This window comes from Vipera berus (assembly GCF_964194415.1).
Source record: "Vipera berus genome assembly, chromosome: 2".
Taxonomy (NCBI): domain Eukaryota; kingdom Metazoa; phylum Chordata; class Lepidosauria; order Squamata; family Viperidae; genus Vipera; species Vipera berus.
The window spans coordinates 224,887,443-224,911,212 of NC_138203.1; the positions used below are offsets into that span (position 1 = coordinate 224,887,443).

Sequence of the window (23,770 nt, forward strand, 5' to 3'; positions counted from 1 at the left end):
GAGGAGTAACATTTATCATCTATATAATATCAAAATTTCTTAGGGTTTTGATCTTAGCCAGATACACACAGGAAAAAGATCTATTTTTTCTTTCAAATGTAGACAGGATTATATTTTTTTTATTTGACTTGCAACAATCGTCCTTTCTTTATTATTGCCAGAGATTTGGCATGATCCAAAAAGCAGTCCTGTAACTGCTTGCCTGCTACGTGTTAAAAACAACAACAGATGAACTCTAAATAAGAGCCATGTTCTATTTGTGGCATGCTTAAATTTCCTGAAGTTATATAAAACCGGGATATGGTTCCAACTCTAGAAACGTGCATAGCCCAGTTTTAGCACTTAAATTATAAGCTGTAAGAGGATTCCTTGACACACATCCAGCAAACAAGGGGTAGGCTGAATTTGTGTGGAAGGATTTTTTATTATTATTCAACAGACTCACAGGACAAATCAGGTTTGTTTGTTGTAGAAGAGCACTGTGACTAGTAACCAATAAGTATGAGGCACTACATACATAAAGTTTCCTTTGAGTCAAATTCAGCTTTGTTATTTTTGTACATATAGTTGTTCTGGCACTGAGAGCTAAATAGTTTAACATTGCCTTCTTTGAACCTTGTCTCTCTCCCCATATATGCCTACACATACACACCATATCAGAACACAGTCAGGCGCCCTCTATATTTTAGTATTCTGCTGTTGTACTGCTTTCTGACATTCAATAGTTAAAATTGTGCTTAAAATGATATTGTAGCAGCTGTTTTCATTGGTAAATTCCTTTGAAATTATTTGTATACAGTTTTGAACAATTAGGGATGGTTGATAATTTGGCTTTGTTCTTTTCTGAAACAAGTTAACAAAATGGGTGATTTCCTGATTCTGAAAAGAAACATTGAGACTAAAAAAAATGAAAGCGGAAAAAGAAAAAACTAACAGATTTATCCATGCTGGCCAAGGCCTTTGCCTATGAAGGTCTTGAAAGTCTGGTCATCAGTTATTGCATGCAACCATATTTGTGATGTTAAATTAGACAGTCACATTTTCCTTTGCAATGGATCTTTTAGGGCAGCTGAGTACAACCTGAACCTTTTTGGGCCAGGAACAGTTGTTTTTATCAAACATGCAATTTGGTAAATACAATACAATTGTAAATACAATTTCACCTTGATTAATTTTTTTTAAACATTATCAACCTTTATTAGTTGTCTTCATAAAAAATGATGGAAGGAAGAATTTTTTAAAATGATGCTGTGAAAGAAAGCAAAACAGATGGTTTCTATGCAAGTTGTCAGCGAAGTCCACACTTACGTTGTTTTGCAGCCAAAGGCTTACATGTGTTTTTTTCATTAGAGGACCCAAAGAAACACATAAAAACAATTTAAGAATGGAAGAAGAAAGTCATGGTAACTTTTTATATTTTGTCATAGTAAGCTAAATTGGCTTTAAAGATTATTGCTCCCCAGAGTTCATGCTTATGAAGGAATCTATATATGAGCCCAAGGTACTTTTCATTATGCTAAGTATACTTCAGCAGAGACATTACCCTGTCAACAAAAGTGCATATAGTCAAAGCTATGGTCTTCCCAGTTGCAATGTATAGCAGTGAAAGTTGGACCATAAGAAAGGCTGAGCGCCAAAGAATTGAGGCCTTTGAACTATGGTGCTGGAGAAGACTCCTGCAAGTCCCTTGGACTGCAAGGCGATCAAACTGGTCAGTCCTAGAGGAGATCAACCCTGACTGCTCTTTAGAAGGCCAGATCCTGAAGCTAAAACTCAAATACTTTGGCCACCTAATGAGAAGGAAGGACTCACTGGAGAAGAGCCTAATGCTGGGAAAGATTGAGGGCAATAGAAGAAGGGGACGACAGAGAATGAGGTGGCTGGATGGAGTCACTGAAGCAGTAGGCGTGAGCTTAAATGGACTCCAGAAGATGGTAGAGGACAGGAAGGCCTGGAGGAACGTTGTCTGTAGGGTCGCAATGGGTCGGACATGACTTCGCAGCTAACATCAACAACAAGTATACTTCTGTATTTCTATTATATGAGGTTGGTGATGTCTTCATGTGCTAATCAGTAAAACTGATCAAATCTGTGCAAGAAATAACATTTATGAAGATGAAAGTAGAAGAAAGCAAATACAGAAGGAAAAAAAAAGCTGCACCAGCAACAAATTTGAGAACCAGGCTTCCTTTCGGTGTCCTTGCTGAACAAGAAAACAAGGAATTCCTCACTAAAGCAGAAGGCTTTAGTGAAAGAAGCCAATAACAAAAAAATAATTTCCTCATGCTTCTTTGTAGGATTTGCATGTAATCACATGACATTTCAAATAAGGATATTTTGGGAAATTTCAAGCAAGAATAATAAACATCTTATCACTACATTTTCTTTAAAAAATTACATCTTTATTTTTGATGCCTGCCAAATTGTTCCAAATTGTGTAATAGTGCCTGCCACCCAAAAGATTGACATATAGAGATAAACCACATGATTGGACCCTCTTTGCTTTTAAACTGCCAGAGGCTGCTGGGAAAAGCTACAATACTGTGAGTTAAGGAGAAGGTGGTTGGAGGAGCACAGTAGCAGCCCACACGCCTAACGGTGCACAAATCATATAACTAAAAATCAAAAATAGTGGTGGTACATTCAGGACAAGTGCATCTGAGATTCCTTTCATCTCAGCATGTCTGGCTTAGTTCAGTGCAACACTTGTTTTGCAGCTGACTTTTGCAGCACTCTTTTCAAACTGGGAAACTGTCCTATCTGTACACAAATCACTAGTCTACAAGGACAGATTATTTATCTAGGGTCTGTAATCTGTGCTCTTCAGGCAGAAATCAGGTGTTCAGTTCAGCCCTCCTACTCTACTGAGCCTCCGCGCTATCAGCCCCCTCTACCGCAAAGATCCTGCAGGAGAAGGGCAGTGTGGACAACCATGGGATCTGGCAGGGTGAGAGCTGTGAACCATAAACCCAAAGCTTTTGCTGTGTCCCTGCATAACAGATACAGTGCCCTTGCTGACCTTAACAGGGACATTAAGGAAACAGGTCAAGGTAATTGTGATGATAACTCAAATAAGCAGGGGACCATGGTCCAAGATGAACTTGTTTTTGACAGGGAGAAGTGTGAATCAGGTATTACACATCAGTCATGCAAGAAAACAAAGGTACCCAAAAAGAAAAGCCACCTTCTGGTTGGTGATTCAGTTATAAGGGATGTAAATTTAGGAAAGGATACAGACATTTCAAAAGAGGTCAGGTGTCTTCCAGGTGCTACTGCCAGTAGAGACAAGAAGCGTATTTTCAAAATTGTGAACAATGCCAGCAATGACTGTGATGTGGATGCTATTGTACATCTTGGCACCAACAATCTGTCCCAAAAGGATGTCCTCTCTGTGCAGAATGATTTCCAGAGCTTGGGGCAGGAACTCAGCAGAATAGGCTGTAGGCTCACTTTTTCAGAGGTCTTACCAGTGTATAAGGAGCAAAATGGAAAAGGCCAGCGTATAGCAGAATTTAATATGTGGCTAAAGGAGTGGTGTAAAGGAGAAGGCTTTGGTTATATTAGTCACGATGTCTGTAGCTGGTCCAATGAAAAAATGTACAAAAGAGATGGTCTGCATACATCCAAGAAAGGGACTGAGTTACTTGGCAATAAATTCACAGCTTTTCTGGAGGAATATTTAAACTAAACAACAGGGACAGTGAGTTAATTGATACAGAACATCACTGTCCCCGGCAATCTAAGAAAATAGGGGAACTCAGGCACCACACAAGTTATGTAGCAAGTAAACACAGGGTCAGTCATAAAGGACTCAAATGTCTATACACCAATGCGCAGAGTATGAACAGTAAGCAGGGTGAACTAGAAATTCAGGTAAATGAGGGCGGATATGATATTGTTGCCATTATGGAAACATGGTAGGATGAAACCTACAAATGGAACACACAGCTAGAGGGATTTAAATTATTTAACAGAAACAGACTAAACAAAAGAGGAGGTAGAGTTGCTGTCTATATAAGAAATAACTTTATCTCTACAGAAATAGAGCACAACAATGATGAAAACTGTAAACTTGAATGCATTTGGGTCAATATAAAAGGGGGGAAAATAACATTGCCATAGGTGTATACTATAGGCCACCAACCAAGCAGAGGAAATAGATGAACTTTTTGCTAGTCAGCTAACTAAGGTATGTAGGAAGCGCATCACAATAGTAATGGGAGACTTTAATTACCCTGATATCAACTGGGAGACAAACTCTGCACCAAGTGGAAGATCAAACAGATTCCTGAGAAACCTAGCAGACAACTTTCTCTCCCAAAAATTAGAGAAGGGAACTAGGATAGGGGTAGGCAACCTTGGCTCTTTTATGACTCATGGACTTCAACTCCCAGAATTCCTGAACTGGCATGGCTGGCTCAGGAATTCTGAGAGTTGAAGTCCACGAGTCATAAAAGAGCCAAGGTTGCCTACCCCTGAACTAGGGGATTAGCCATATTGGATTTAATTCTCACTAACAGAGATGAAATGATAGAAAGTGTCGAAGTCACGGGAGCCTTGGTGGGAAGTGATCATGTAATATTGGAATTCAGCATTCTGGAAGCACAAGCAATAGAACACAGTCAAACTAGAGCAGACATGTCAAACACAAGGCCCGGGGGCCGGATCCGGCCCGCAAAGTGGTTTCATGTGGGCCACAAAGCCATCCTGGAAACAGTGAGGGAATGGCCCCCACTGCCTTGGCCCTGACCCAGAGACCCTCCTTCTGCCAGCGACCCTCAGATATGTCCCATTCCTGCCCAAGCCCCCATAGGCACCCTTGATGCGCACGATGTAGAGTTGGCCATGCCCAACCAGTAGGCCATATGCACTCTAGCCATGCCCACCCAGTAGGCTACGCCCACCCTGGCCATACCCACCCAGCCCCCTGAGGGCAACCACAATGCTGATGTGGCCCTCAATGAAACTGAATTTGACACCCCTGAACTAGAGTCTTGGACTTTAAAAGAGCTAATTTCAATAAACTTAGAGAGACCTTGGGAAGAATTCCATGGATGAGAATCCTAAAGGGGAAAACAACTCAAGAAGCTTGGGAAATTTTGAAAAGTGAGATAATAAAGGCCCAGTCTAGCACAATACCAACAAAGAAGAAAAATAACAGCTCTCAAAAGAAACCAGCATGGCTGCATAAAGAACTCTCTGATAAATTGAAAGATAAAAAGGACAAATATAAGAAGTGGAAAGAGGGGGCACATAACTAAGGCAGAATATCAGCAAGTCAAGGAGAGAAGAACTAAGGAGAAACTTCCTGACAGTTAGAACAATTAACCAGTGGAACAACCTGCCTCCAGAAGTGGTGAATGCTCCAACACTGGAAGTTTTTAAGAAGAGACTGGCCAGCCATTTGTCTGAAATGGTATAGGGTTTCCTGCCTGAGCAGAGGGTTGGACTAGATGACCTCCAAGGTCCCTTCCAACTTATTACTATTATTATTACATTTACATACCATTTAAAAGAGACAATAAAAATATAGGAAGGGAACAAAAAGACCAAAACATATCCTGTCCGGTGGCCAACACCAGAGAATCAGGGATTAATACCAGACAATCAGGCAGAAAACAATGCCCTAGTCAAGGAACTAAAAAGGAGAACACCCACCATCCCACCCCTCATACTGGGAAGGCAAGCTATATTGCATATAAACAGGGAACAAATCCCACAGACACCAGCACTAATGATGTTACCTAGTTGGGTAATAACATGTCAGCAAACAAACAACCAAGCTTCAAGGAGTCTACAATACAATTCCTGACACATATACTGAGACACCATTGAGTTATTCAGATTTGTACTACTGAACTAAATTGCTGCTCTTCATTGATTGCATTATATGCACAGAAGTTTGCTGCAATTGGAGCATTGGTGGTCACTTAAAACTGAAGGGGTCTCTGTTGACAAATTACATAAATTCCTTTACTGACAGCTATGAGAGTTCATAGTGACTGTAGGCAATCATGATCCCTATTTCTTACTGTGTTTCCCTGCATGGAGATTTTTTTTTAACGCGGAACACATTTAATGTATACCTTGACTGAAAATACAGTAGTACAATTATCTAAGCATACAACTTCAGTCGGGATGTCATGAGAGAGGAACAGGAGACCGACTTAGCCAGCTAGATTAGTTAAATCAACTTTGCTGGAGTGATAGACAAGGTTGTCTGCAGGATATAGTAAAAAAAAAGTCATAGCCAGCAGCCACAACAATGCAAAGGAAGCATGTTGAAGTGCTAAGCACATTAAGAAAAAAAGAGGTTTGTCCTTCAATTACACCATTAAGGCTACCTACTTGATTGCTTTTTCCCATAACCTGCAGGCATCCCTGGTAATAAATATCACAGTTTATTATCCCCTGGGGGTGAATTGGCTTTGTCAATGGCTGAGAGAGAGAAAATGCCAAGTTATGAATTAATGCCTGCATATTGAGTTGTTTTGATGTATACCGTACTTAAGATATTTAATTCGCATGTCTCCTTTAAAATAAAATCAAGCATTTAATGACAACATAAATTCCTAGAAAGAGTTGGATGTGTTTCAGAATCTAACTTTGGCATGTATACTTAGCAAATGTAATTAGTTTAAGAAATGTAATGTCTTATTTAATATTCCATGATATGCAGTGTGAATCTGAGCAATTTTTTTGCTTGAGGGTATGCTCTGTATCCACCTGTGCTGCATTTGAATTCCTTTACATAATCTTATGATTCATTTGTGTTTCAAATGGTGCCTAAAATATTTTTTCTTGGTCTTAGGTGCAACATGTTGAAACAAAAAATCTGTATAGTATTATATTTCAAGCTGAAAATACAATTACAATATTTTGAGTCTCCTGCTGCATCAGAACAATTTTACTTATCAATTTAAAAATCTAAGAATCATTGCAGTTGTGAGATGTACCATATATTTTGTTGATTGCATGACCATAGGGATGTGTAATGGGCACAAGTGTGAAAAATGGTTAAAAGTCACTTTTTCAGTACTGCCATAACTTTCAACCATCACTAAATGAATAGTTTTAAGTTGAGGATTACCTGTATATGGACATGAACAAATTACCAATAAAAGAACAAAAATGGGAAGGTTTCTGGATTTAAAGTTAATACACAGAAAACCAAAATTTTGGCCAGAAATATGACAGTTTCGCAAAAGGCTCTCTTAGAAGGACTAACTGGATTTGAGATTGTTAAAAGGGTTAAATATTTGGGGGTGCTTTTGTCGCCCTCTAATACAAAGTTATATAAAAATAATTATGAAAAACTATGGGGGAGAATCCAAAAAGAATTGGAGAGTTGGGAAAAATTGCAATTGTCTTTGTTGGGACGGATTGCAGCAGTGAAAATGAATGTCCTGCCTAAATTTTTATTTTTATTTCAAATGATACCGATTCTTAAGAAAGATTCTAATTTGGAGGAATGGCAGCGAGGTATCAATAAATTTGTGTGGGCAGGGAAAAAGCCACGAGTTAAACTTAAGATTATGCAGGATACTCGTGAGAGAGGTGGGCTTAAAATGCCCACAAAATATATGGTACATCTCACAACTGCAATGATTCTTAGATTTTTAAATTATATTATGAAGCTGCTGCATTAGTAGGAATAAGTGATTGGATTAATTTGACACAAGAGAGATTATTAAATCTTGAGGGCCATGACTTGTTGTTTGGCTGGCATGCATATTTGTTGTATGATAAGAAGGTAGACAATGTGTTTAGAGTGCATATTTTAAGACAGGCATTGCTGAGAGTCTGGAAGAAGTATAGACATAAGTTAGATTGCAAGATACCACTGTGGGCAATTCCAAAACACGCAATAGAAAATATACATGCTGGTTTCAAACATGATGTGACTACGTACAAGGAGATCCTAAGTTTGGAAAGAAATGTCTGGTGTTTGAAATCATATAGCCTCTTGCGAGAAGAGAAGGTTGTTCAAAACTGGTTTCAATATACTCAGTTACGGGCCAGGTGGAAAGAAGACCAGAAAAATGGTTTTACAATGACTGATGAAAATTTGATAAAGCAAATTAGAAATCAGGGACCCGCACATATTAAACGGATATATCTTGCGCTGATAGAGATTGATTCGGAAACAGAACTTGTTAAGGATTGTATGATAAAATGGGCCCAAAACATCCAGGAAGTTATCACAATGGACACGTGGGAAAAGATTTGGGTGAGGAACGTAAAATTCACACAAGCTCAAAATCTAAGAGAGAACTTTTACAAAATGTTTTATAGATGGCATCTAGATCCTAAAAAGCTTGCAAGTATGTATCCGAATTATCAGCCTAAATGTTGGAGGTGCGGTGATGAAGATGCAACATATTTTCACATATGGTGGACTTGTAAAAAGGTTAAGGCTTTTTGGATAAAAGTCTGGTGGAACATGCAGAAGATTTTTAAACAGAGGATAAAGTTTTGTCCGCAACTTTTTTTGTTGGGAATAATTACAGATGCTACAGTTGTGGACACTAAGTTGATGTTGAATTTTATTACGGCAGCAAGACTTTTGATAGGTCAGTATTGGAAGAAAGAGTAACTGCCGACCATAGAAGAGTGGACTTTAAAGGTTTCCGACCTGGCAGAAATGGCGAAGATTTCGGCCTATTTGAAAGATCACTCGCAAGAACGCTATATTATGGAATGGAGAAAATGGATTGAGTTTATCCAGAACAAGTATAGGGTTAAGAAGTTTTATGTAGCATTTGAATGAGTCTTCTTTCTTTTTTTCTTTTTTTATGTTAGTTTTTTTTATATATATTCAATATTACTAAGGTTTGTTTTATCCTATATAAGCTAGAGAGTGATGGATTTTAGAGTTTATAGTTGTTAGTATATGGTTGTTTATGATTGCTTTTTTTATATATACCTTGTATTTAGCTCTGGGAAGTTGGGGGGGGGGAAGGGGGGGAGGGGGGAGAGGTAGGGGGGGAGGGAGAAGGGAGGGGGAGGGGGGTTTTTAAAGGAAAATTGTATGTTAAAACTTTTCAATAAAAAAAAGAACAAAAAGAGTTTCTCAGAAAAAAATATATTTTATTAAGCTTTGAAATAAGAACTTTTTTTCTGAAAGGGTTAGGGTTAGCAACAAATATAGTTTGTACAGTAATTCTTTAATATGCTGTATGCAGTTGTGCTTGTGTAAGAGTGAGTTGTTTAAATCTTAGTAGCTCAATTTAATGTTTACATTACTGAGGGCTCAGAAAGCAATACTTTATAGCAGGAGCTGATAACCTTTTACCCTTGCAGTGGCTCCAGCCAACAGGGCCAATAAGGAGGGATACTAGAAGGATGTAGCTCAGCTATATTTGTTGTACTATAAAATATGAAAATGGATCCAAACTTAGCAACAACTGAAGCAATTAACCCTAAACAGGCCAACTAATTCTTTAACTCCTGTAGGCAGTTGCCTTCAACCCATTAATATCTCCTAACAGCCCAGGATTTTCTGGGCAACAGAAACTAGAGGGATCATATTCAGTCCCTGCCACTCTTCCCCCTGAAAATCCCATCCTGAGGCCAGATCATACTAGTGTGAGGAGAAAGACATACCAAACTCAAACAACTAGACACAAGATACGAGTCTTGTTGAAGACTATTCAGGAAAGAGGACATCCCCAAAGAAACAGAAAGAAATATGAGGATACTGAACAGTCATCCCAGCATGGGTCATGACTTTGGCAATTGCTAAATAAAATCCATGTGATCCCTGTCATGATTCTGTCAGGGACAGTTTGACTCATCATCACATAATCCATCCTGGAGTTTGCACAGTCACTGTTCATATTGAAGTAGTCCTCCTTTGTAGTTTTTATAGAGAAGAACATTGTAGAAGGTCCTGTGAATTCACATGGTCCTTAGACAGCAAGTAAAAGTACTATAATTTGAAGCATCTGGAACAATTTGAACCAAATGGATCTAAGATGTTTTTCACTTTCCCGTTACTTTATTAATAAAAATACACACCCTTAGAAAAAAAATATACAGCACATATATTCAGACATGCAGGTATATGGTTGTACAGTAAACATTTTGATGAATGGAAACTATAAGTTGTTACATCATCCATATCTAATCTGTAATGATAAGGTGCTGATTCATTAATTGCTAATAACATCAACTGCACAGTAAGAACCATATGTTTGTCTTTCCAATACCATACAATAAAGTCTTTTCCTTGTAAGTAAGCTAGAGAAAATCCACTTTCTGTGTCCAAGGTTAACTCCATGATAACAGAAAATGTAAAAGGAATATGAACTTCTTGAATCTCAAAGTTTATATTTTTTTTTCCCCAAATAAAACAACTGTTGAACACTGTACAAACATATATTTAAATCAAGTATTAATTTAACTGCATCTCCAACAACATAATCATTTATTCAGGCCTTTTCTATATAAATACAATGAAATTAATATGTATCACTGTATACACACATACATATATAAATATAAACAAAGATGTATTGAACAAAGAGTAAATAATGAAAAAATAGAAAAAAGAAAAAGAAAATGATAGACAAGTGACTTCTGATCTTCTTGACAGTGGCTATAAATATACTTATATTTTACCTTCTCTTTCTAAAGTTACATAATTTCCTTCTTTCCACAAGCTACCCTTCCTAATCTTCAAAACCTTAAATCTGAGTATAAATGAGCGTTATAAAAGGACTTTTTAAAAAAAGGCTTATATAATTTTTTTAAAAAAGCATTATACAAGAGGGCATTCTGGTATCCTCTCTTTCTCCATTCTCCTTTTTCCTCCAGTCACTAATTGGGAGAGTTGAATATTTTTATATTATATTTGGCATATTATTACTCATTTTAGTTTGGCTATTCTGTTTATTATTTTTTAAGGGCTTTCTCTTTTTTCTCAAAAATTGCATTCTAAATGTCTTAGTGATATTTTGTACTATACTTGCTTGAATTTGGTTAGATTTTTCTTGTGACTATATAGGAACTAATGTTTTGATAAAGCTCAGTTGGGTACAAAAGGGTTATTCTACCCTGTTATCATTTTCTGAAAGGAGCCAAACACCGCATTGTAATCTCAACTGACCACAACATTTAGAACAATTGCAAACCTCCCAAAGACTTCCTCGATGCCAAGTCCAGGAGGTACAGTTATTCTCTCACTAACACTTCTATCTTAAATTCCTATCTCATTAAAGAAGGCTGTGTCTCATAAGCCAGAATACGTTGCACCTCTCAACCTCTCTACACTTGTGCCTCAAATACTTTGTATTCCACTACCACCAACCTTGCTTTAGAAAGGCACTAGGCCTGGAAGAAGGATTGTTCTAATCCATACTCAGACAATATAAGTACCCTTTATTTAGGCTCAGATGGATGACTTCCAAGAATGCCCCTCTTAGCATTTGGAAATAGGGAGAACAGCAGCCAGAGGCAGTTCCACAACATCTGGCCAACATCTAGCCTACACTGAAACATATAACAAAAGACTTTTCTTGCCCCACTTGTCCCCATGCCAAACTATTAGACCACCAACCAGTTAGACTACTATATCACTTTTCCTCATCACAAAGGCCATGAGACACATCCTTGGACTTCATTACCACATGTCAAAAGCTGAATAACATTTTGGTTGCAGTTAGCCTTTGTCTTAAGGGCATTTATTTTATCTCCTGACAAGGCCTTCCCTCTGCTCCTGAGACAGCTCATCTATTTATTCACCATGTTTTTCCAGCAACTAGGATTGTCCAGAGTTTATGGCCTGTTCCTGGAAACACCTTTACAATTACTAAATGTATTCTCCTCTTCTCAGAATAACCACAACCCAGAAGTAAAACCAAGAGAATGAATGCTGTTTTGGGGAAACACCTCTATTGCTGTGACAATTACAAGATGAGCTGAGCTTTTGCACATGATTGAGGTCACCAATTATAACTGGGTTCATTCTTCTGGTCAAATGTCTTCCAGGTTATGTATATTCCAAATGGATCCCAAGCAATCATTTGGGGGTGGGCAGAGAGAGATCTTCGTCCTCTAGAATGTTCTATGCATCATAACGTGGCTTGCTGGTATCTGCAGCAAAGTATATTATCTACTCAAGGTTCTTGACTTTCCATGAGTTGAGTTTCAGAGTTTTTACATGGAACTAAGGAAGCTTTTGACACCCATCCTGCTCTACATCTTTCCAAATTTACTCTTTGATACAGACTATTTCATTCACCTCATAAGAAAGATAAGATTATTGTAGAAAAATGTATGTGGCACAGCAATAGCTATGTCATGTTCAGACACATACAGTATGTTTGTTTATATAAGTTAATAAGCTAAATATCTAGTAAAATTATGAGCTATTTGTGCCTAACTGCCCTCTGAGCACAGTTTGCTAAACAGGTGTGCCAGTATCAACTTCAATAAAAAAAAACTAGTACTTTAAAGGTAGTTATTATTTTGCAGCCAAAACTAAAAAGTATTCCACAAGCATTTTAGCTGATTGATTAAAGCTTTAAAATTTTACTTACTTCATAAACAAAGCTTGAGCCTGAATAAGATTTAGGCCTTTGCTTCACAGTGGTTTCAGTTTCTTGGGGAATCAGTAAACATAAATATCACTTACAGCATATTCATACAATAGTGTGAATAAATACCAACATGTATAAACATGCAAAAAGTATGCATTATGCTAATTGAGAAAGTGAACTTGTGATGTTGCTGCTGCTGTGTTCAAATCATTTCTTTCCTATAAACCAAAACCAGCAGATCCAGCAGCTGACACTTCAATAGGAAATGAATAATAGGACTGTGTATAACTTACCTGAAGCACAGCTGTCTTCTGCAACTGGCAAGTGGTTTCAGAAAACCATACAGATACTTTAAAGTTGCAGACATGTATAAGCTCTTGCCTCGTGTGTTCTAAGGTACCTTTTGAAACTGAATCTTCACACTGCATAAAGTAGCCCTTGACTTTAATCATTTGTTTAGTAACCTCTTTGAAGTAGCAACAGCTCTGAAAAAAAGTGACTTATGACCATTTTTCACACTTACAACCATTGTAGCATCCCCATGGTCATGTGATCAACATTAGGATCCTTGACAACTGGCATGTATTAAAGATAGTTGCAAGTGCTGGGGTCATGTGATCACCTTTTGCGACCTTCTGACAAGCAAAGTCAATGAGGAAGCAAGATTCACTTAACAACCATGTTACTAACAACTGCAGTGATCCACTTAACAACTATGGCAAGAAAGGTCATAAAATGGGGCAAAAGTCAATTAACTGCCTTGCTTAGCAACAGAAATGTTGGGCTCAATTGCAGTCATAAGTCAAGGACAACCTTTTATTTGTATATATCCCTTCGCTCATTCCGCAGGGACCTGAAGACCTGGCTCTTTGAGCTTTCCGGCCTGGACTGAGAATATTAATTGGGATTTTAATTGTATTTTAATTGGGGTTTTATTTCAAGGTCAACATAATCTTTTTAATTGATTTTAAGTTTTGTAATTTGTTGTATTGTTTTTAAAAACCTTGTGAACCGCCCTGAGTCGTACGGGAGAAGGGCGGTATATAAATCTAATAAATAAATAAATAAATAAACAAACAAACAAACAAATAAATAAATAAATAAATAAAGGTGCTTCATTCATGATATGCCGGTTTCTTTTCTCCACTTGAGAAAAAAGAGCACAACTCAAATGAATAAATAATTGTGAAGTTTAAGGCAGGGTTCATTTTTCTCTCTAAACATTCAGCGTTTATACTTGAAAACAATTACATTTTAAATTCAAAACATTTTAAGAAGTAGCTCTTAAACATTTCTACTTTATTATTTGGCTTATAATTAAAACAGGGGTCCATATGTGTGTGTGTACTATAAATGTTCATATATTGTAGATCAAATATGGAAATAGAAAAGATCGATACAGAGAAGCCCTTTCAAGCAGTTCTGACCTCTATTGAAGTTAATAGTTTCCACTTTTATTATGTAACCTATTTTCCAAAATATCCTTGATATTACAAATTTGTGTGTGTATGCACATACGTTTATTAAATATTATTTTAATAATAAAATAAATGAATAAATCTTCATTTGAGGGCTGCGTGTATTGGGGAATGGGCTGAAAGCCTCGGACCAATTCAGCTTTTACGGGGGTAGCACCACCACCTGCAATGCAGGGCTCCCGTTCTAAAAATGGCTCCAACAGCAAATGAAGACTCTGATTTGCATGATGTGCTAACTAGAATGTGGTTTCTTTGCCTCCGATTTAGGAGGCTGTATGAAATAAAATTAGGGACGCGGTGGCTCAGTGGGTTAGGACGCTGAGCTTGTCGATCAGAAGGTCGGCAGTTTGGCGGGTTGAATCCCGAGTGCCGCGTAACAGAGTGAGCGCCTGTTACTCGTCCTAGCTTCTGCCAACCTAGCAGTTCGAAAGCACGTAAAAATGCAAGTAGAAAAATAGGGACCACTACGGTGGGAAGGTAACAGCGTTCCGTGCGCCTTTGGCGTCTAGTCATGCCGGCCACATGACCACGGAGACGTCCTTGGACAAGCGCTGGCTCTTCGGCTTTGAAATGGAGATGAGCACTGGCCCCTAGAGTCGGAAACGACTAGCACGCATGTGCGGGGGAACCTTTACCTTTACCTTTATGAAATCAAACATTGTGGTTTGTCACCACCATCTGTAGGCTACAGGCATTTTAAAACTTTAAGGATGACTAAAAAATAAAAACACTGAAATTGTATGGTACTTAAAGTAACCATTGCTTCTTCTTTTTAATATACCAGTAAAACTATAAAGCAGAAAAAGATTTTATAAAAACAGGAATGGAATTTTATACAGTATGTATACATTTTAACATGTTGGTATTGTTTTTTTAAAAAACAACTTTTTCTTTTCTTTTTTTTTTACAATTTAACTGCGTCTCTTAGGCACGTCTAGACAATCAACTCTGTCTGGAAATGTGCCTGGCTTTGTGCCATTGCCTCTGTTCCCATGGAGGACTCGGATACAGAGTGCCTCCTGCTGCCCCCAACTACTTCTGTAACTTAGTTGCACTAATTCAGCGTTCTTTCAAACTTGGCAATTTTAAGATCAGTTAAAAATTCTTATAACTCCCAGAATTTTGACTGGGGAATTCTGGGACTTGAAGTCCACTCATCATAAAGTTGCCAAGTTTATTTATTTATTTATTTTATTCGATTTATATACCACCCTTTTCCCGAAGGACTCAGGGTGGTTTACAGGGCAAATTAAGAAAGAGTTACAATATACAGATTAAAATACAATTAAATTAATAGCCCCAACACTTTAAAATTAAATTTAAAACCTTAAAAACCCCTCAGTCCTTGAAGAACATAGCATTTATTCCTCCCAGTCTTTTGGCTAGGATGAAAATATGCAACCGTCTTGGGTCTTGCAGCTATTAACCTCCAATCAGTGGGAAAAGACTGTGCCGCCCTCTTCTTTCACATGCCTACAAAAAAAAAAAAAGAACGGACAGAGTCATTTCCATTAATTGAAACTGAACTGAACTTCTCAACAGAAACTTTCAGTTTGTGTATCATTCATGCCACTCTCTGTTTCTACTTCCTTGTTTTCTTTTTGCTACTGAGAATATTTTAGACTTAAAACCATGCAGGATTTATGACCAGCAGGGGGCTTGTCATGTAACATCTTCCGCTCTGCAGGAATCCTAGTTCAGGTGCTCTGTGACATCTTTAATTCCAACACATATGATTTCTCCCCTGCCTGCAACACAGACATTAGGAGAAAGCCCGTAGTGACTATGCCTCCTTTTCCTTGGTACTCTGAGGTAAGAAGTAACTAGTACTCTCACTGCCTCGATTCTTAAATAGTTTTACTCCCTACAGTTAGGTAAAATGGGAAGGATAGTGAAGAGATATTTAATTAATTAAATAAAAAATAAGACTTTTCCCCCCAAAGAAAGTAGTTACATGTATCTTCTTTTTTGCCAATATGTTATTGTGATATTTAGGGAATTTTAATAAAGCACTTCAAAATAAAGGCATCAGAATTAAAAATAGGACAGGTAACCAGGCAACAGTGATCAGTGGCTAACTGTGATACTCTATTCAAGTGTCATTTATCTCCTGCATAACTTCACCTTCCTCAGTCTGATTAACCCCAAACTTCAATTCCCACAATTTCCAAGTTGGCATTGCTAATGACAATCATAAATGCATTGGGGTGGGTGGGGGGAATCAGGTTAGGGAAAGCTGGTCTATATTCTCTTGGAAAATTTGCAAACATGGTAAGAACTGGATTAGGCAGGGCTTTTTTCCTCATAGAACGCTCAGAACGGAGTTCCAGCACCTTTTTTGGGTGGAACCTTGTAGGGTAGGCAAGGTGGGTTGTATGACATGTGTGAGTTCCGGCACCTTTTTCTTTTACAAAAAAAGCACTGGGATCAGGTAAGTGGAAGCAAAATAAGTGGAACTTAGTTTTAGCTATACAGATAAGGGAGATAGTTCTGGTTTTTTTTTTGCTAAATGTTGCATTTGTTTCCATGTGTTCTCCACATACATGTTCAGCTGTGAATAGCTTTTAAGGTAATTATTCAAGAATTCATGTTCTTATATTTGAGCAAGACCATAGGTAATTTAGGTAATTTAACTTTCCTGGATAAAGACACAGACTGAACCCAGAAAAGAGAGCAGAAAACTATATTTTTCCAATGTCACCTTTTTACTTTTCACTATTAAATTTGACTCTCTTGTGATGCCCAGATCAAGTATCTTATTATTCTGAAAATGAATAGTTATGTAACATCTAATTTGAAGACTGAATTTATTACTTATGTTTCATTTCTTCTTTGCTTTTATTTATTCAGGAGAAGATACACATCCCAAGAACATACACCCCCCCCCCTTGATACAATATCTCCCCAAGAGCCCTGTGATGATTACTACAAGGTCACTCTTAATGGCTGAATGGGCAGAGAAGCCAGGTTTTTCTGGTCTTAGGCTGTTCTTTCCACTGCGTGCCTCACACTGCTCCTCCTGTTTATGGCATAATTCTGTTTAAACTCCAAACACCAGTAGTAATTCTATGGTTTTACGAGAGCAGTGGATAAAATAAGCAGTACACATTTGCCATCTAATTTCTAAAACAAAGCCTCTTGCATTATGTTTATAATTGTACCTCTCAGAAGCACATGCCAATGTTTTTTTTTCTTTTTTAATTAGAGAACTGATTAAACAGGCATACTTCCTGTTTCACTGATCAAATATACTAAAAAAAACCTGTTATTGGTTAAAAAAATCAAACACAGAGTGAGACACAGATATTGTAATTAGGCAAACTAGGTATGTGTAGTATGAAAGAACTGGACAAAGACTAATTTGTTGCACATTTCAGAAACAGAAAGTGTAAAAGATAACACCAATTGGCCCAAAGAAGGGTGCTCTTTAGTGTCTATCACATCTAGACAACATAAGACACACATTAACACTTTGTCAGGAAAGAGGAAGTGAGAATTTGAAAGAAACAGTAGTCAGCATTAAAGACCCAGCAGCATAATCACAGGCACATTCATTTCAAAGTAAACTATCATTTTTAACTGGAGCATAACTCTACTGCATGGATAAATAAAGGTGGCCTTGGCTACATAGATACTACAAAATCAGCCTTCAAAACTGCTTACTCAGAGGACATCTGAGTTGCTTTCTCCATTTTTTATCTATCTATGATCCTGTTAAATGAAAACTATGCTTTTGAGAATTACTTCAATGCAGGCACCAGAAACTTTTAATGTGGTAAAACTATCACATGAAATTTCTTAATATAACAGCAGATCATTTGCTCATGTAACTTCAGTTTCTCACTTCTTCTACCAAGCTCCTTACTTGTTGACTTTAAAAGAGGCAGAACTTTGATTAATGAAAAACTGGCAAAGCACAATATCAGATTCATCGCTTTTTCAAGAATGCATATCAGTGTCTCTTAGGCCTAATAGGCATTGTTAAAGAATAATAATTGCCAGAATGGTAGCTCAGGGATTTGGGATTTATCTGAGTGAGAGGGAAAGAAAGATAAAGCTACATTAGAAGTTGTAGGAAGTGTTGGGCAGTAGAGAGTTGGGTTTCTGGGGCCTAACATTGTATTTTGGAAGTAAATATGTGGTACTAATATTATACTCCTGCCTTGCCTTCACGTCGCAAGTTTTGCCCAAGTTGTGAATGGTGGATATGTTTTGCTAAGAGACAGAGAAAAGTGGAGTATGCATGTTATGCATACTTCTCCCAGCTTCTGCCAACCTAGCAGTTCGAAAGCACGTAAGAATGCAAGTAGAAAAATAGGGACCACTATGGTGGGAAGGTAACAGCGTTCCATGCACCTTTGGCTTCTAGTCATGCCGGCCACATGACCACGAAGACGTCCTCGGACAAGCGCTGGCTCTTCAGCTTTGAAACGGAGATGAGCACCGGCCCCTAGAGTTGGAAATGACTAGCACGCATGTGCGGGGAAACCTTTTACCTTTACCCTTACCTTTAAACGTACATTGTGACTAGCAGAAATACTGAAACAGCTATGCCAAGTGTACTTACCAGTTTCAAAAACCATAAAGAAGTCCTGCTTTCAGGTGCTTTGGAGAATAGCTTGACTCCCTCTTCTTTGTGGCAGCCCCTGAGATATTGGAACACTGCTAGTCTTTCTCTTCATTAAATTTACCGTATTTAAGTAAACTGAATTTTTACCATAACTATGTAAACTATTTTATTTTTTTAATTATTACTGCAATGAATGAAGCAACAATGCAGTGCAATCATTACCACAAAAATATGGTAAGCTTTTTTAAAAATCTGAAATTATTTTTGATGCATCAAGCACAATACCACTGTCCATTGAATTCCACACAGAGTTTAAGTTTAGACTGATTATGTAAACTGTAGTCAAGAGTCTGAGGAGACAATATCTTGTGGATTTATACTATGGCTCCTTGCAACTTTTGTGCTATTCTGGTGGAAGATTGAAAAAGGAATGATTTTTATATTTGCAGTGGCTTATGAAATTAACCATTATTACCTATTATAGAGAGCCTTGGTGGAGCAGTGGGCTAATGCCTCCTTAAGTAACACCAGCTGCCTGCAATTATTGCAGGTTCGCATCCCACCAGGCTCAAGGTTGACTCAGTCTTCCATCCTTCCGAGGTAGGTAAAATGAGGACCCAGATTGTTGGGGGCAATTAAGCTGAATTTGTAATAATGCCGCTTGGGGGAGGAAAGCCCTAATAAGCAGGCATATACATAGAATGAAGGCTATTGCTAAGCACATTTGATTTGTGCTTAGATTGTAAGCCGCCCTGAGTCTTCGGAGAAGGGCGGGATATAAATGGGATTAAAATAAAAATAAATAAAATTATGTTATCCAAATTTTGGACCATAGTTTATTCCTACCAGTTAGAATTAAAGCAGAAGTTCCATGAGATCTGATGATAAAGGAGTGTACAATATTTTTTTTCCTTCCAGTCAGTCTTGATTCCTGGCATCTACATGACAAAACCCTGCAGCTTTCTTGGCAGTGCTTTCGCAAGTGGTTTGCCATTGCCTTTTTCTATGGCTGAGAGAGTGACTAGGCCAAAGTCACCCAGCTGGTTTCTGTACCTAAGGCAGGACTAAAATCCACTCTTCTCAATTCTAGTCCAACACCTTTAACCATCACACCACACTGTCTCTCAAACCCTACTTATATGGAATTGGAGAGTCTTCGGAGAAGGGCGGGATATAAATGGAATTAAAATAAAATAAATAAATAAATAATCAGCTTTGATCAGAACTCTCTTTTCCCTTTCCCTTGAGTCTGATTATTAATAAGTGTATCAAAAAAGATTAAATATGAAAAGAAAAGCTTGATGGAAGGGAGGAAAGTCAGGGCTAGTGAGGATAAACCGCCAAAAAAAAGGTGGAAAATACAAACTGCTACATTTCCACTTAAAAGATGCAGAGCTGAAAAGTGCCAGTAACACTGGGATTAAAACTCGCCCTGTAAACCCGCCATGAGTCCTTCGGGAATACGGCGGTATATAAAATCAATTAATTAATTAAATATACCTCTATGTTCGACAAAGTAGGATGTAGTCAAAAAAAAGTTAGAAACTACCCCAGAAGATAATAACTTCTGCAAGGATGGTGGGGGAAAAAAAAACCCTGATTTTTTTTTCTCCTCTCACACAGGCCAGGCACACCTTCAGGCGATCAAGACTTTTTTCCCAGCGCTCAGAACCCAAACGCGAGTCAAGGGACCCCGAGCCACGCAAACCCGACACCCTTCCCGTTCGCTGCCGAGTTTGTCGCGGGGACCCCACCCCACCCCAGAGAAGCCGCTCAGCAGGAAGGCGAGCGAATGGCCTTTATCGGGAAGCACCTACGGCGAGCACCGGGGGTGGGGTGGGTGTCAGGTACCGCGCGCGCCCTTCTCCCGGGGCAGAAAGGGCAGCCACTCCGGGGAGGAGGAGCCCGAGCCACAGGGTCGTGCGAACTAGTTCCCTTTTGGGCGTTCTCGCTTGGGAGAGTCCCGAGCGTAGGGGTCTTCAAACTTGGCCCTTTTATGACTTGTGGACTTCAACTCCCAGAATTCCTCAGCCAGCTTTGCTGGCTGAGGAATTCTGGGAGTTGAAGTCCACAAGTCATAAAAGGGCCAAGTTTGAAGACCCCTGCCCGAGCGGAAAAGTAGCAGGCCCCCGGGAAGGACGAGGAGGAGGGGAAAAAAACGAAAAAGGGAAAGACCGCGCGGATGACACTGCTTTTCTTCGTGCTCTTTTGGGGGTGGAGGGAGGGAGGGGGGGGAAATTCCCGCGCGCCCCGGACCCGGCAGCAGGTGAGCGCGTCCTGCCCGAGCTGAGGCGGAGCGCGCGCGCGCGCGGGGCGGAGGAAAGAAGGGAGGTGCGAGCGTGCCAGGGGAGGGCGGTCCGACGCGGAGGCAGCCCCCACTCGACGGGCTCTCACTTTTCAGAGCGTTGCCTTCCACTCTGCGGCTTTCCGGCTCGGTCTGTCCTCCTTCCGAGGAGACGGGTAAGGGATTCGCTGGCGCGGGGCGGGTGGGTAGGTTACGCCGCTCGGAGACTTCCTCGCTCCTAGCGGAGAGAGCGGGAGCGGTTCCCGCTTCGGCTGGAAAGTTCTTCGCCTGGCTCCTTCGCGAATGAGGAAGCGGCGCAGGGCATTCCTCTTTTGGACGCGGGCTCTTCCCACCAGCCCCCTGCTTCCGGTCCTGAGGGGGTCGTATGGACGCGCTGAGCATCTTTATCCTCTCCGCCTTCCTTCGGAGATGCGGTAGAGTCACCCCCTTCAGCCGGCGGTCCATCTCCTGAGTAACTCGAGTTCTCCTCCTTCGGAAGAGCGCCTCTCGCTTTGGGTTGGGTGGCGGACTTTATGAAAGAAGCTCCGAGGAGCTGCTCTCTCTCTCTCTTTTTTTTTCCCCTCCTTCCTGCTTTCCTCTTTGCGCTCGCAGGGAGCCCGGAATGGGGCAAAGCGCTGCTGAGTTTAGCAGGACCGGCTGGCGGGGCTTTCATAACTGCTGGTTGGAACGGAGCTGCTGTGTGCAACATCTGTTGGAGGACTAGCTCGGCCAGGACTTCCTTGTTTTAAGAGACTCCATGTTTTGGTGAAGTACTTTAGTACATTTCTGAAAATTGAGCTTGTGTCTTCATCAAAAAAATAGGAGGTTGATGAGTTGGTAAGTCATCATCTTTGGCGAGTTGATCTACCTAGCGCAGCCGTTGTTGCAATTTATCCATTCTTTCAAATCTTTCCTGCATTGTCAAAGATCCTTTGGGAAGAAAAAACAAAAACCAAGGACCCTTTGACAAATGGAGGTTTGTTTGGAATGAGAAACCTGAGGCTACTGTATTCAGAAAACATTTGTAAAAGGTGCAAAATCAGAAATGTGATGTTAGCAAGATGTTAGCAAGCTCACCTGATAGGATAAGTGTGCTGAAAATATTATGGCAACATTAGCAAGTGATCACGTTTAATGCCACTATCCAATAAAAACATTCAGCGTGTGAGTATTTGCCTAACTCTTCTAACAATACTGCTCTGGACAGAACAGTTGACAGTGGTTGACAGATTAATTGGTTTTATAAAATATGCCTTGTGATCTTTATTTGCTTTGTGCAGTGATCAGTTGGGCCACAACTGCTCACACCCTAATTTCTGCATCTAGAAGCAGCAAGCTGAGTGGTTTAGTGCTTAGGAAGTTGGGGGTTTTCCCATGTAGACTAACTGGAGTGGGGTTCAGAGGTGGTCAGTAATTGTTTTAGCTTGAGTCAGAGGGATGTTTGCTTTCTTGTGCAGTGAATGGATAAGCTTGATTGCATTCGTCATTTCAAAGTATATGCCTGTAAGTATGTTTCTTTTGTAAATCTGTTATCTGCTTGTGAACCTTAATCTTTAATAGTGGGTGGACAGAATGAATTTGAACTTTTACATTGTTTCATGTGATAAAAAGATAGGCAGCTGCCTTATGCTGAAGCAAAACATTTTTTTTATTTAGCTCCTGGGGCTGCTGGCAATAGCACTTTGGAGCACTAGATTTATTAATTCTCTTTGTTTAGAGTCTTTCATGTGCCTAAATATAACTTTTGGCCTAGCAAATTATTAAATAAATAAATAAAGTGTAGATACATTCCTAAAAATTAAAATGTTGAGTCATGTGATTACCGAGCATGACTAATTTAGCATGCTAGTAAGTACGTAGTAAATACCAATGGTGTCAGAGAGTTTTAAATTCTTAACCATATTTCTAAAATTTCAAATATTCCACTAGCCTTGTAAGATTGGGAAGCTCCAATCTACATAAATGTCTATCCTGATTGGAGGTATCTTGTTACTGAACTCACCAGCGACTGAATTTTTCTACATGGTTGCATGACTGGTATTACTAGTGGGAAATATCTTTGGCATTGCAAATTTGTATATTTTGTGGAGGAATGTATCAAGTAAATTTCAAAGTGTGCAGTATTGAAGCGCCAGTACATATTTTACTAGTATATCTTGTAGGTAGCAAACAATCATTATTCAGGTCTTCCAGAGATAGACTTTTTTACATTGATTGATTATGTGTTCCTAAATTTTTTGTAGATTTTTAAAAAATGCATTGAACAATTTTTTGTTGCTTCTAGTCACAATAGAACTATTCTTAAACAAAAAGTTTAAATTTTGTACAAGAGACTATTAGTTTTAATCTAGTCTTGAAATAGAAAATACTTAGTTCCAAAAAGTACAACAAGCTATATGTAGAGAATATAGACGCAGAAGCTAATAATTTAATTCACAAGAGCCTGAGAATATTGTAAATTGGTGCAATTTGTTTATTCTCAAATTAAATGTAGATTTTCAGAACTTTAGAGCATCTGGCTAAAGGAAGAGTGAAACATTATGTTAAACAGGAGAATTATTTATCCTTTGGCTTCAGTCCTATGTACACTTTCCTGAGAGTAATCTCTGTTGTATCTGGTGGATCTTACTTCTAAGTAAACATATAAGTATTTCATTGTTCATGTATTCATTGTACAGCATAGTATGATAAGTGTGTTTTCAGTGCTCCTTAAAATGATAACACACGGGATCCTTGGTCCAATAATTAACATTTAGTCAAATCTACTTGTTTTATAGAGTGTTATAGAGATAAAATGGTGGGGTATGTGTGTGCATGGAAAAAGTGTAGATGACTGGATTTGGGAATATGAGTATCTTGTCTTTACTAGAATTCTAAAGTCATATTTAATTCAGAT

General features: G+C 38.9%; 1 protein-coding gene across 2 annotated transcripts in view; it reads left to right on the top strand.

Annotated features, from left to right (window-relative positions):
* PRKCD (protein kinase C delta) overlaps positions 1 to 23,770 on the top strand; it is a 116,029-nt gene that overhangs the window by 29,997 nt on the left and 62,262 nt on the right. Inside the window, exon 1 of one of the 2 annotated variants that reach the window (XM_081316831.1) lies at positions 20,964 to 21,050. The exons of the other annotated variant lie outside the window; for it this stretch is intronic. The gene's annotated coding sequence lies outside the window, so the exon portion shown is untranslated. Of the gene's footprint in view, positions 1 to 20,963; positions 21,051 to 23,770 lie in introns of those variants that run through there. 2 annotated transcript variants of the gene reach the window in all.